The sequence below is a fragment of the Ovis canadensis genome, chromosome 2 (genome assembly GCF_042477335.2).
Source record: "Ovis canadensis isolate MfBH-ARS-UI-01 breed Bighorn chromosome 2, ARS-UI_OviCan_v2, whole genome shotgun sequence".
Taxonomy (NCBI): Eukaryota; Metazoa; Chordata; class Mammalia; order Artiodactyla; family Bovidae; genus Ovis; species Ovis canadensis.
In genome coordinates this window covers 63797727-63812396 of record NC_091246.1, presented here as the reverse complement: position 1 = coordinate 63812396, position 14670 = coordinate 63797727, and the positions used below count along the sequence as shown (strand labels likewise).

The 14670-nt window shown below is 37.6% G+C and overlaps 1 non-coding gene and 1 pseudogene across 1 annotated transcript; one reads left to right on the top strand and one right to left on the bottom strand.

Moving 5' to 3' along the window:
- LOC138432358 (S-phase kinase-associated protein 2 pseudogene) overlaps positions 1-14670 on the top strand; it is a 176998-nt pseudogene that overhangs the window by 94975 nt on the left and 67353 nt on the right.
- On the bottom strand, positions 4783-4855 carry TRNAC-ACA (transfer RNA cysteine (anticodon ACA)). Its single transcript has one exon. It is a non-coding gene; the product is annotated as a tRNA-Cys (tRNA).

Genomic DNA, 14670 nt, shown 5'->3' with positions numbered 1-14670 from the left:
GCCTTTCAACATTCACAGAGGAGTGGATAAAGCAGATGTGGCACACGTATACAATGGAATATTACTCAGTCATAATAACGAATGAAATTGGGTCATTTGTAGAGATGTGTATGAAGCTAGAGATTGTCATACAGAGTGAAGTAGGTCAGAAGGAGAAGAAAAAAATATACACTAAAGCATATATGTGGAATCTAGAAAAATGGTATAGATGATCTTGTTTGCAAGGCAGAAATAGAGACAGACACAGAGAAAAAATTATATGGACACCAAGGGGAAAAGTGGGGGGATAAATTGAGAGATTGGAATTGACATAAATATTGATGGACTCCCCAGGTGGTTGGTGGTAAAGAGTCTGCCTGCCAGTGTAGGAGATGCAAGAGATACCGGTTCGATCCTTGGATTGGGAAGATCCCCTAGAGTAGGAAATGGCAACCCACTCCTATATTCTTGCCTGGAAAATTCCATGGACAGAGGAGCCTGCAGGTTACATTCCATGGGGTCCCAATGAGTTGGACACAACTGAGCACAGAGTCCCTTGGACTACAAGGAGATCCAACCAGTCCATTCTAAAGAAGATCAGCCCTGGCTGTTCTTTGGAAGGAATGATGCTAAAGCTGAAACTCCAGTACTTCGGCCACCTCATGCGAAGAGTTGACTCATTGGAAAAAACTCTGATGCTGGGAGGGATTGGGGGCAGGAGGAAAAGGGGACGACAGAGGATGAGATGGCTGGATGGCATCACTGACTCGATGGATGTGAGTTTGAGTGAACTCCGGGAGATAGTGATGGACAGGGAGGCCTGGCGTGCTGCAATTCATGGGGTCACAGAGAGTCGGACACGACTGAGCCACTGAACTGAACTGAACTGAACTGAAGTAACTGAGCACGCACACACCTTTAGCTTTATATTATTGATACTATGTATAAAATAGATAACTAATAAGAGCCTACTGTATAGCTCAAAGAACTCTGCTCAATGCTCTGTGGTGACCTAAATGGGAAGGAAATGCAAAAAAGAGATATATGTAATGTATACATATGGTGAATTCACTTCACTGTACAGTAGAAATTCACATAATATTGTAAAGCAACTATGTTGTGGTTGTTGTTGGCTAGTTTCCCAGTCATGTCTGACTCTTTGTGACCCCATGTACTGCAGCTCGCCAGGCCTTCTTGTTCCTCACCATCTCCCAAAGTTATCCCAAGTTCATGTCCATTGCATCAGTGTTGCCACCCAGCCAACTCATCCTCTGTTGCCCTCTTTGCCTTCTGCCCTCAATCTTTCCCAGCATCAGGGACTTTTCCAATGAATCAGCTGTTTGCATCAGATGACCAAAATACTGCAGCTTCAGCTTCAACATCAGCCCTTCCAATGAGTATTCAAGGTTGATTTCCCTTAAGATTGACTGGTTTGATCTCTTTGCTACCCAAGGGACTTTCAAGAGTCTTCTCCAGCACCGTGGTTCGAAAGCATCAATTCTTTGGTGCTCTCCAATTATACTCCAATAAAAATTGATAAAGGGGCTTCCCTGATGGCTCAGTGGTAAAGAATCTGTCACCAATGCAGGAGACACAAGTTCGATCCCTGGTCTGGGAGGATCCCGCATGCCACGGAGCAACTGAGGCCGTGTGTCACAACTATTGGTTCTGTGCTCTAGATCTGGGGAACCACAGCTGCTGAAGCCCAAATACTCTAGAGCCTATGCTCTACAACAAGAGAAGCCATGGCAATGAGAATCCTGCACAGTGCAACTAGAAAGTGGCCCCCATTCACTGCAGCTAAAAAACTCAGCATGCAACAAGGAAGACCCAGCACAGCCCAGTGCAGCCTAAATAAATAAATAAATGATTAAAAAATTAAGAAAAGAAAGAAAGTAGTTCTAGAGTAAAGATACACCAAAGCAACCACCCACCACAAAGTAAAATATTAGGCTGATCCAAATTAACTACTTCCCAAAGAAATGTTAATATTCTTTGAAAGAAAGCAACACATACATGACATGCAATAATATAATATTACAGTGTCTAGAGTCCAGTGAAATATTAATAAGGCTGCAAAGAGGCAAAAAGAACATGACCATTACTAGGAGAAAAATAAAAAAAAAACAGACATAAATGATGGAGATAATAAAATTAGCAGCAGCAATTTAAAACTACCTATTATAAACATGTTCAAGAATTAAATACAATAAATATAATGTGAAGAGATGTAGAAGATATAAAACAGGACAAAGTGGAAATTCTGGGGCTGAAAAAAGAGAATATATCAAAAATTCTTTTTTCCAGATTTTGGGCCATTGAATAATGGCTATAGTTCAAATCTGTTTTCAGTCTCCTTGACCTACCCTTCCTTGGAGACTAATTACACATACATTAGGCTATTTGACATGATCCCACAGCTCACAGACACTCGTTTATTATTCTTTTCTGTAATTGTTATTCTGTTTTTCATTTTGGATAGTGTCCAATGATATGTTAATTCACCTTTCCCCCCTGCAATATGTAAACTGCTGTTCTCATCCAGTGTATTTTTCATTTCAGATGTTATAGTTTTCATCTTTTGATGATTTAGTTGAAGTTTTCAAAAACTATTTTTCATATATCCATCTACATTTCAGTCTGTCCCTGAGCACTGCTCAGTCCTCAGCTCAAGACTCCAGAGGCACCCTCTGTAGATCTCTGCGACTCTCTCTCTGCAACTTTCTCAAGTATCTGTCCTGCAAATCCTAGCAGCTCCAGCCTCCCTGAAATGCCAGCTCCATCTTCTCAACTCAGAGTTTTTTGTCCCTTTGCTGCAGCCAGGAAACTCTCTCAGGACAGTAAATTTGTGTAACTGTGGAGCTAACCTCCTTTGTGTCCCATATCTTAGAGACCACCATAGTTGACTGCCTGATCTGCCTTGTTTAAACACCGTAGTTTCATTTATTTTGTTTGGTTTTTTATTTTAATTCCAGATGGGAGGGTATATCCAATCCCTGTAATTCCCTTGGATGAGAGTGGAAATTCCTTGATTCTTAAGAAAAAATATTGGTACTGAAGGAAAAGAAAAGCAGTTCTTTCTCTGTAACAAATCTTCCATACTGTCTTAATCTAATAATAAGAAAATTTTAAGTGTAGTTTCAATAGCAAATCTTTTTTAGTAGGGAGTCTTACTGGCTCGTATCTATTGCAATGAGTTTTCTTTTCACTGACCTCACTTTATTTTTAAACAAAGTTTTGTTACGTTAATGGGTATTCATCATAAAAATGTGGATAGTGCAGAAAATATTTTAAATGAATTTTAAAAGTATCTCTTAATAAGTTAATCTATAACACCTGTTCAAAATATATCTTGGTAAAAAACAAGTGTTACTAATCGCCTCACAAAATAATTAGTTAAAAATAGAGAACAAAATGTCTACTTTGTGTCTTATTGTATATAAAATATTCATTAAAATGTGGATATTGAAGCAAAAAAGAACTTTCTAAAAGAGAATCAAAGCAGATTAAATGCAAAATTGTAGTTAACGTTATTCAGATGTATACAAAATCCACTGAGACAGAAAATATCATTTAGAAATTATTTTTTGAAAAAAACATTTTTAAATATGTCACTGAAAGTAGGAAATTGAATAGTTGTTTGTAATCATGAATTTAGGATCAAATAAAACAGAAAAGACCAAAGGGGAAAATAAAAGAAAAAAACTTTTAAAAAAAGTCAAGTATGCCCTGCAAGTGTGGACACTTATAAAATGACTCCACAATTCACAAACTTATCAATGAGATGAAAAAAATGAGAACACTTTCAATTAACTTGTTTTTGAACACTTTGCCATCTTAAACAGATGATTTGTGATGAACTTCTATTTGTCTTTATTGTTTGATTATGAAAATTCTCCATGATATTTTCCCCTGGAGGGTGTGTGTGTGTGTGTGTGTGTGTGTGTGTGTGCGCGCGCACGCGTGGCCAGTAGGGTCTGACTCTTTGAGACCCCATGGGCTGTAGCTCACCAGGCTCCTCTTCCATGGAATTTTCTAGGCAAGAATACTGGAGTGGGTTGCCATTTCCTTCTCCAGGGGATCTTCCCGACCCAAGGATAGAATCACATTTCTTGGGTCTCCTGTATTGTCAGGTAGATTCTTTACCACTAGCACCATCTATGCTTTAATAGCTTTAATTTATTTATTTTCTTTTTAAAAGATTAATTCTACATAAGTGAAGTAATAATACAGAAATCATACATATATATATATATATACAAACTATTTTGTAATATGACATTTTAGAAATAATGTTATGATTAACCATCCATACTTTACCTAGCCATTCCCTCTTTATTAGAGATTTGTTTGAAATTTTTGCTATTATGAATAATTCCTCAAAGACTCCATTTCAGAATATTCCCTCTTTGAATTTCTGAAATAGAATTTATTTGAGTTGATTTTAAGATGACTGTTCTTAATCTGCCTGTCACAGATCATAGCTGATTTTCAAAATATATGGAATGGCCCCAGTGAGCACCAGACTCACTGTTCTCTACAGAATCTATAGAATTCTCCATAGAATTTCATCTACTTGAAGGATGCTTACAGGTAACTTAAATGACATTTCCTTTTATGCAAGATAATTATCTCTCTTTGTAGTTGACTTTATAGTTCTCTTTTGTGCAAAGTGAATTGAAGTCGCTTAGTCATGTCCAAGTCTTTGTGACCCCATAGATTGTAGCCTACTAGGCTCCTCCATCCATGGGATTTTCCAGGCAAGAATACTGGAGTGGGTTGCCATTGCCTTCTCCAGGAGATCTTCCTAGCCCAGGGATTGAACCCGGGTCTCCTGCATTGTAGGCAGACGCTTTACCATCTGAGCCACCAGGGAAGTCTATATTTTGTGCAAAGTATTCATATATTGAAAAAATTTCCTTGTGGGAGATAGTTTCATTGTCAAATCTTCCTAAATATCACCCATATATACCAGATGGTAGAAGGAGAGAGAGAAAGAGACTTTGACTGCATAAATATAAATATTTCTTTACTATATCATAAACTGCTGACCTCATAACCATCCAAAGAAGTCAATGCTAATATCAAGTTTGTTGTATTTCCAGATAAGTGGCTCAGAAAGGAGAAACTATACAGAATGCCACACTTCAGTATATAAGTTCTCATAGGAGAAACAATTGTGAGGAGAAATATTGAGTGTTCTCTATTATTCCAAACCTTGGTATAAATCTTTGGGAAGAAAAAGCAGATTTGTTACAGACATTTTAAAATAACTTTAGAGATTTCCATGAAAGTGACTTCGAATAACATTATTAAGCTCCCATTACATTCTCTGTTGGTGTTCTTCTCTCTTAGTTTTCTCTTTATTTCCTACTTTGTTGCCTTCATGCATGGCTGTTTTAGTCTCTTCAGTTCAGTTCAGTTCAGTTCAGTCACTCAGTTGTGTCCGAATCTTTGCAACCCCATGAATCGCAGCACGCCAGGCCTCCCTGTCCATCACCAACTCTCGGAGTTCACTCAGACTCACGTCCATCGAGTCAGTGATGCCATCCAGCCATCTCATCCTCTGTCGTCCCCTTCTCCTGCCCCCAATCCCTCCCAGCATCAGAGTCTTTTCCAATGAGTCAACTCTTCTCTGGGCCAGTCTTATTTTTCAAACTGAGAATAATAAGAGAAAAAACTCAGGTAGAACTTATCTAGGTATTTTGTGAGTATTAACTAGTTTATTATTGCTGTCATTCTTTCACTCAGTCATGTCCAACTCTTTATGGCCTCATGGACTGCAGAATACCAAGTTTCCCTGTCCTTCACTATCTCCTAGAGTTTGCTCAAATTCATTTCTATTGTGTCGACAATGCCATCCAATCATTTCTTCCTCTGTCAACCACTTCTCCTCTTGCCCTCAGTCTTTCCCAGCATCAGGGGATTTTCCAATGAGTCAGTTTTTCACATCAGGTGGCCAAAGTATTGGGGTGTCAGCTTCAGCATCAGTCCTTCCTATGAATATTCAGGACTGATTTCCTTTAGGATTGACTAGTTTGATCTTCTCACAGTCCAAGAGACTCTCAAGAGTCTTTTCCAGCACCACACTTAAAAAGAATCAATTCTTTGGTGCTCAGCTTTCTTTATGGTCCAACTCTCACATCCACACATGACTGCTGGTAAAACCATAGCTTTGATTAGATAGAATTTTGTTGGCAAAGTAATCTATCTACTTTTTAATATGTTGTCTAGCAGAGTACATCATGAGAAATGCTGAGTTGGATGAAACACAAGCTGGAATCAAGATTGCTGGGAGAAATATCAATAACCTCAGATATGCAGATGACACCACCAGAAAGGTGTCAGAAAGTGGCAGAAAGTAAAGAGGAACTAAAGAGCCTCTTGATGAAAGTGAAAGAGGAGAGTGAAAGATTTGGCTTAAAGCTCAACATTCAGAAAACTAGGATCATGGCATCCAGTCCCATCACTTCATGGCAGATAGACAGAGAAACAATGGAAACAGTGAGAGATTTTATTTTGGGGGGATACCAAATCACCTGCAGATGGTTACTGCTGCCATGAAATTAAAAGATCCTTACTCCTTGGAAGAAAAGTTATGACCAACCTAGACAGCATATTAAAAAGCAGAGACAATACTTTGTCAACAAAGGTCAGTCTAGTCAAGGCTCTGGTTTTTCCAGCAGTCATGTATGGATGTGAGAGTTGGACTATAAAGAAAGTTGATTGCTGAAGAATTGATGCTTTTGATCTGTGGTGTTGGAGAAGACTCTTGAGAGTTCCTTGGACTGTGAGGAGACCCAGCCAGTCCATCCTACAGGAGATCAGTCCCGAGCATTCATCGGAAGGACTGACATTGAAGCTGAAGCTCCAATATTGTGGCCACCTGATGTGAAGAGCTTACTCATTTGAAAAGACCCTGATGCTGGGAAAGATTGAGGACCAGAGGAGAAGGGGACGACAGAGGATGAGATGATTGGATGGCATCACCAATTCAATGGACATGAGTTTGCATAAGCTCTAGAAGTTGGTGATGCACAGGGAGGCCTGGCGTGTTGCAGTCCATGGGGTCGCAAAGTGTTGGACATGACTGAGTGACTGTACTGAGCTGAACTGAACTGAGGTTGGTCATAGCTTTTCTTCCAAGGAGCAAGCATCTTTTAATTTCATGGTTGCAGACACCATCTGCAATGATTTGGAGTCCAAGAAAATAAAGTCTGTCACTATTTTCATTGTTTCCCCATCTATTTGCCATGAAGTGATGGGACTGGATGCCATGATTTTCATTTTCTGAATGTCAAGTTTTAAGCCTTTTTTTTCACTCTCCTCTTTCACTTTCATCAAGAGGCTCTTTAGTTCATTTTTGCTTTCTGCCATAAGAGTGGTATTATCTGCATTTCTGAAGTTATTGATATTTCTCCTAGCAGTCCTGATTCCAGCTAGTGCTTCATCCATCCCAGCATTTCACAATATGTACTCTGGATATAAATTAAATAAACAAGGTGACAATATATGGCCTTGATGTGCTCTTTTCCCAATTTGGAACCAGTCTGTTGTTCTATGTCCATATCTAACTATTGCTTCTTGACCTGCATACAGATTTCTCAGGAGGCAGGTAAGGTCTGGTAATCCCATCTCTTTAAGAATATTCCACAGTTTGCTGTTATCCACACAGTCAAAGCCTTTGGCATAGTCAATAAAGCAGAAGTATATGTTTTTCTGGAACTCTCTGGCTTTTTCAATGACCCAGTAGATGTTGGCAATTTGGTCTCTGGTTCCTCTGCCCTTTCTAAATCCAGCTTGAACATCTAGAAGTTCTCTGTTTACGTACTGTTGAAGACTTGCTTGGAGAACTTTGAGTATTACTTTGCTAGCATGTGAGATCAGTGCAATTGTGTGGTAATTTGAGCAATCTTTGGCATTGCCTTTCTTTGGGATTGGAATAAAAATTGACCTTTTCCAGTCCTTTGGCCACTACTGAGTTTTCCAAATTTGCTGGCATATTGAGTGCAGCACTTTCACAGCATTATCTTTTAGGATTTGAAATAGTGCAGCTAGAATTTCATCACCTCCACTAGCTTTGTTCCAAGTGATGCTTCTTAAGGCCCACTTGACCTTGCACTCCAGGATGTCTGGCTGTAGGTGAGTGATCACACCATCGTGATTATCTGGGTCATGAAGATCTCTTTTTGTATAGTTCTATGTATTCTTGTCACCTCATCTTAACATCTTCTGCTTCGGTTAGGCTGATACCATTTCTGTCCTGTATTGTGCCCATCTTTGCATGAAAAGTTCCCTTGTTATCTCTAATTTTCTTCAAGAGAAAATTAGTCTTTCCCATTCTATTGTTTTCCTCTATTTCTTTGCACTTATCACTGAGGAAGACTTTCTTTTCTCTCCTTGCTATTCTTTGGAACTCTACATTCAAATGGGTATATCTTTCCTTTTCTCCTTTGGCTTTTGCTTCTCTTCTTTTCTAAGTTATTTGTAAGGCCTCCTCAGACAACCATTTTGCGTTTTTGCATTTCTTTTTTGGGGATGGTCTTGATCACTGCCTCCTATACAATATCATGAACCTCCATCCATATTCTTCATGCACTCTATAAATCTAATCCCTTGAGTCTGTTTGTCACTTCCACTGTATAATCATAAGTGATTTGATTTAGGTCATACCGAAGTGGTCTAATGGTTTCTCCTACTTTCTTCAATTTAAGTCAAACTTTGCAATAAGGATTTCATGATCTGAGCCCTAGTCAGCTCCCAGTCTTATTTTTACTGACTGTATAGAGCTTCTCCATCTTTGGCTGCAAAGAATATAATCAATCTGATTTTGGTGTTGACCATTTGGTGATGTCATGTCTAGAGTTGTTTCTTGTGTTGTTGGAAGAGGGTGTTTGCTATGACTAGTTCATTTTCTTGGCAAAACTCTATTAGCCTTTGCCTTGGTTCATTTTGTACTCCAAGATCAAACTTGCCTGTTACTCCAGCTATCTTTTGACTCCCTACTTTTGCATTCCAGTCCCCTATGATGAAAAAGACATCTTTATTTGATGTTAGTTCTAGAAGGTCATGTAAGTCTTCATAGAACTGTTCAATTTCAGCCTTTTTGGCATTAGTGGTTGTGACATAGACTTGGATTACTGTGGTATTAAATGACGGTTTGCCTTGGAAATGAACAGAGATCATTCCATCATTTTTGAGACTGTATCCAAGTATTGCATTTCAGACTCTTTTTGACTATGATGGCTATTCCATTTATTCTAAGTGATTCTTGCCCACAGTAGTAGATATAATGGTCATCTGAATTAATGTACTTGATTAATTAATGTACTGATTATTGTACTTTGACATTGGTTATTTTCTGCTGTTACCACTAAGGATAAAACTCAGTTGTTTAAACTCATGTTTCAGAATTTGGAAATAAGAGTGTGGGTACAGAATATGTGTAACAGGTGTGATGCTTAAAATAACAAATTTGATGCTCATTCTTTTTAAAATATGAGTAATATATAATAATGCTAACCTATTTTTGGTTAATAAATATCATCATATGACTTACTGGAGAATAAATTTAGGTAAAATCGATGTTGCTAAGAAATAGAGACTGTCTGTGACAGAAGTTGAATACACCTTACACTTATTTCTTACTGGTTGAAATCAATCTTTTGCTATGATATTATTTTAAGATATGTTAATTCAAGATACGTTGTCACATTCTTAATTACTTCCTGACTATTTTGCTAAAGCAACTGGAAAATTAATTTTGAGTCAGAGTTACAGAATAGTATTTGAATACTCTATCAGACTCTATATCTTTTATGCAATAATTTATGGAGATTTCTCTTAGAGAGAATAAGTTAGCATTTAAAAACAGGACTGGCTCTTTAAAAAGTTACTAAAACCTAACATTCAATCATGAAACTTTATCAAGTCTGAATTCCAAATTATAATTACTCTAAAAATTTTACTGCCAGCTAGAAGTTGTTGCTGAAGTTTTGGTAGCAAGTGTTTTCATTTATTAAAGGATTTTCACATTCATTTCTCTGGAATATTCAATTTTAAATGTCCATCTAATAACAATTCTACATTCCTCACCTTCTTCCTTTCACATAAAAGGAATTCCTGTGTGGTTAATAATTATTAATAATAAAAGGACTTAGGAAGAACATAGATGCTTAAAGTTGAAGCTATTCCTGGTTAGCAGAGCTATACTAACTGAATATGTCCTCCTTCCAGATCTCCAACTATGTCTTCTCAGTGTCTAAACATGCCTTCCCATTCCACCCTTCTTCAATGTTTTCATCTTTCCATTCCCATGCCCCTTCTCATTGGCATCTTATCTATTCCCACAACTCTGACTGCCATCTGTTGATATCTTACAAATCTGTATCTTCTGAATAGACTTCTATTCTGATAGACTTGTAAATTTAACTCTCACAAGCACATCAAATTCAGTGTGCTGTTTCCAACCTACCTCTTACTACTGAGACTGCTTCTGATACTAAATTTTCTTGTTCTTTTGCATGGAAATACCATTTACCCACACAGCCTCGATAATGCATGTCTAATATCCATTATGTGCATATGTGCTATGTTGTTTCAGTCATGCCCAACCCTGTGTGACCCTATGGACTATAGCCTGCCAGGTTCCTATGTCCATGGGGATTCTCCAGAGATCTTTCATACCCAGGGATCAAACTCAGGTGTTTACGTCTTCTGCACTGGCAGGCAGGTTCTTTATCACTAACACCACATGGAAAGCCTCCAGTATCCATTAAAAGACCACTTACTTTCTCTCACTAACAGTTAATTAGTCATTAAGCTTGACTGATTATATATTTTAACAATATTTCTGTTTGCACATTTCACGTTTTGGGATCAAACTCTTATTATTTTTTGCATAGACTAATATAGAATTTCTCAACTTCAATAGTATTGACATTTTGGGCTAAAAAATTCCTTGCTGTTGGCAGGCTGTCTTATGCATTGTAATATGTTTGGAAACATCTCAGTCCTCTACCCAATAGATGCTAGAAGCATCCCCCACTGGCAGTTGTGAGAATCAAAATTGTCTCTAGATGCTGATAACTATGCTCGGCGGGGCACAATCACCCCCACTGAGAATGCCTGGACTAGTACAACCAACTCGTAACTTGTCACCATGTTGTGAGACTTTTGCAATCCATCTTCCACCAAAGTGAATTTTCCAAAATTAACTTATGACCCAAACTCTCCAACCCTTTACTGACTCCACAATGTCTAAAGAAAAGTAAAAACTTTTTCAAGCTATTTATTGAATCATTAATCTATTCTTTTTGGATGGTAGTATTTCTGAAGGAGACAAGAGTCAACCTCCAAAGTTTTGTATTTAATATTTTCATGATGTAGACAGACACATACTAACATTCTCTTTGGTAATATTTAATCACAACTTCTAGGTAGCTTTAAATAAATTTGGAAAGATATTTAATTACCCCAACTTTTCCTGTCCTTGATTTCTTATATTTCTATATAGTTGGACCAAACAGAAAATCTTGATACAGTAAGAAGGCAGTACAATCATTTAAATTATTGTTAATGAAGAAGCTTACCTAGAAAAAGGAAATCAAAACATAGGCTACAGGCTGTTAATTTTAATTCCTATTCTTCCCAAATAACATTGAAGAAAACCAGAGAAACAAAAACAACTGCCCTACAGAAAGAACAGCATATATTTCAATGCACAATTCAGAAGTACCTGCATTAGTCAGAAATGCCATGGCAATAACCTGACCTATTGTTAGAAATATAGCAAGTACATTTTTCATTGTTCCCCAGTGGGACTTTATGGCAACCAGTATTGATTGTGGGAGTTCCAAACTTCTATTAGACTTTTCTTATCTCTTACATGATAATTATTTTAGTTCAACAATAAGACAGTTTAGGATGTGAAAATAAGCTGATGTAAGCTGGGTCAAATGATGCCAGTACTTGGGCAAACCTTATTTGAATTATGTTCTTATTTGATGTCAGTGCATAAAATCCCAATACAGGTATTTCTCATAAGACTTTACATTATTTTACATGTTATTACATATGATTTCTACTTGATTTTAGGAATTATTGTTTTATTTTTTAAGAAGTATCATATGTTCAGTTTACCATTAACACCTAATATGACTCAATACAACTGAATAGCATCAAGAGTTCATATGAATGTAGACACACTGTGATGTGAAGCAGGATTCAAGGTTGATGGAAAAAAAAGAGGAAACATTGGCAAAGGTTATATGCAGAAGAAAAAAAGTGGGATGTCACTTGGTCTTGATAGTAGATGGAGTTTTATTTCTTTGAGATAGAGACTAACATAGACTGTTTTAACTTGTTTCCCCTAATGCAGCATCATAAAAGCCTACAGCAAACTATCAGTTCCTCAGTACCTGGAAACCCCATTAACATTTTAATCAATATAGTATAGTATTTAAAAATACACCCTGGAGTCAGACTGTTTAGACTTAAGCTCTAATTGTACAACTTTCTAGCCATGTGGTGTTGGGTAACTCAGTACCTGAGTTTTCTCTTCTGAAAATTGGGCTGGGTACTTATATGCCACTTATCCCATGAGGCTGTGATACTAAATTAATAACCTATCTAAAGTACTTAGAAAATTGCTTGTCATTGAGTAGTCACCCAATAAATGACATCTATTATTCCAGTAGTCATGTATGGATGTGAGAGTTGGACTATAAAGAAAGCTGAGCATCAAAGAATTGATGCTTTTGAACTGTGGTGTTGGAGAAGACTCTTGAGAGTCCCTTGGACTGCAAGGAGATACAACCAGTCAATCCTAAAGGAAATCAGTCCTGAATATTCTTTGGAAGGACTTATGCTGAAGCTGAAGCTCCAATATTTTGGCCACATGATGCAAAGAACTGACTCATTAGAAAAGACCTTGATGCTGGGAAAGATTGAAGGCAGGAGAAGGGGGTGACAGAGGATGAGACGGTTGGATGACATCATCAACTTGATGGACTGAGTTTGAGTAAATTCTGGGAGCTGGTGACGGACAGGGAAGCCTGGCCTTCTGCAATCCATGGGGTCACAAAGAGTCGGACACAACTGAGTGGCTGAACTGAGTGGCTGAAATGTTATCTGTCACAGAATAAACCTTGTAAGTGTAAAAAGAAAAGGACAAAAGCAGGTAGCATCTCAATAGCCAATCTCACATGACTGAGGCAAACACCACTTAATACAAGCTGCAATGACTTTCTTCAGAGAAATGTTGTCTTTCCATCTGTTTTATCTTTCTTTAGACCTCTGTTTCATCTTCATGTGAAAAGTTCTAGGACTCAATTCCTTCCCAGGTTACCTTATGGTTATAGTGTCTTCAGTACTTGGCCTAGTTTTGAGCTTGTAAGAGGAAATAAAAGCAGTTACCTCTTTTAAATCTGAAAAGTCTTCTGTGGTGGATTTCAAATACAACTAACACATAACATGCCCACATTTTTCCAGAAAATCTTGGCCAAAGAAATGTGAACTTGTTTGATATGCTTACTTGCGATCTGCAGATAATATCTCCTTTTGCTGTTTCTATTTTGCTTTGTTCTACAATATCTCTTTCTGCCTTGTTTCCTATCAAAAGCTAATATCTTATTCTTATTCCCTAATTTGACATTTTGCCATGCTTATCAGGTAAATGTTATTTATAGTATTCGGGAGCTCTTGTCTGATGTCCTAAAGACTTCGGGAGAAAGGTACTATGGAAAATATTACTGTTGTTATTATTAACCATATCAATAATAGCAGACTACAGCTGTAGTCTGGGAAGAAATCCAGCCAAGTGTTTTTGCAGGTATTTTGAAGTTTACACAGAAAAAGCTTGAAATATGTCTCCTCCTATATTCTGGGCCAAGCTAAACCTTTGATTTATGTTAATCGTGTCTGAAAATTCAATCCCTAAGGCCTTGGCCTTTTCATGCTCTCATTTAGAATTCATTCTCTTGAACTGGCTGGTAATTACTGGCCAATGTCTTGACCACCCAGGTGCACGCTGGCAAAGGTACCCAGCTTTTGTGTTCGCATCTTCTGCTGAAGTAAGCACTCTTTCCTGCTATTTAGCGACTGTTAAAATCATCTGCAAAGTTGCAAATATTCTGCTCTTTAGTGCAGAGAGAGCTGGCAGTGTAAGTCTTCCATTTTTTTTTTTTTTTTTTGCATGATGCAAGTAAACCATGTATGAGTAGGAAATGAATGAAACTACTCTGGATGCTTATTTCTTTGGATTGAATTGTAAGGTTCAGATCATACGGCCAGAGGAGGCATCTCTGCTGCTTTCCACAAATTCTTCCACATAATGCTCTGAACAAGTGCTAAATGGCTAAGGGCAGGGATTTCATCCTCCTTAAATGAAATGAACGAGGGATAAAAAGCCAAATATAAGTCACTTTAAGAATCACTTCTTGTCTGAAGAGTCTGAAATTCTGTCTTTGAATTGACACCTTCTCTTCACTCCACCATCTGTAACTTATATAGAAGCATAGGAAGACAACAAATCATTAAGGTTCAGCATGACCTACTGACAACAAAGACAGTTGTAAAGTGGTGCTGAAAGTGTGCCTTTAAAGACTTCACTGCTTCACTGAATTTATAATTCTTTTTTATCTATGAAGCTTTTTCAAGGAAAAAAACTTGTTCTTACTAGTCATAACATTG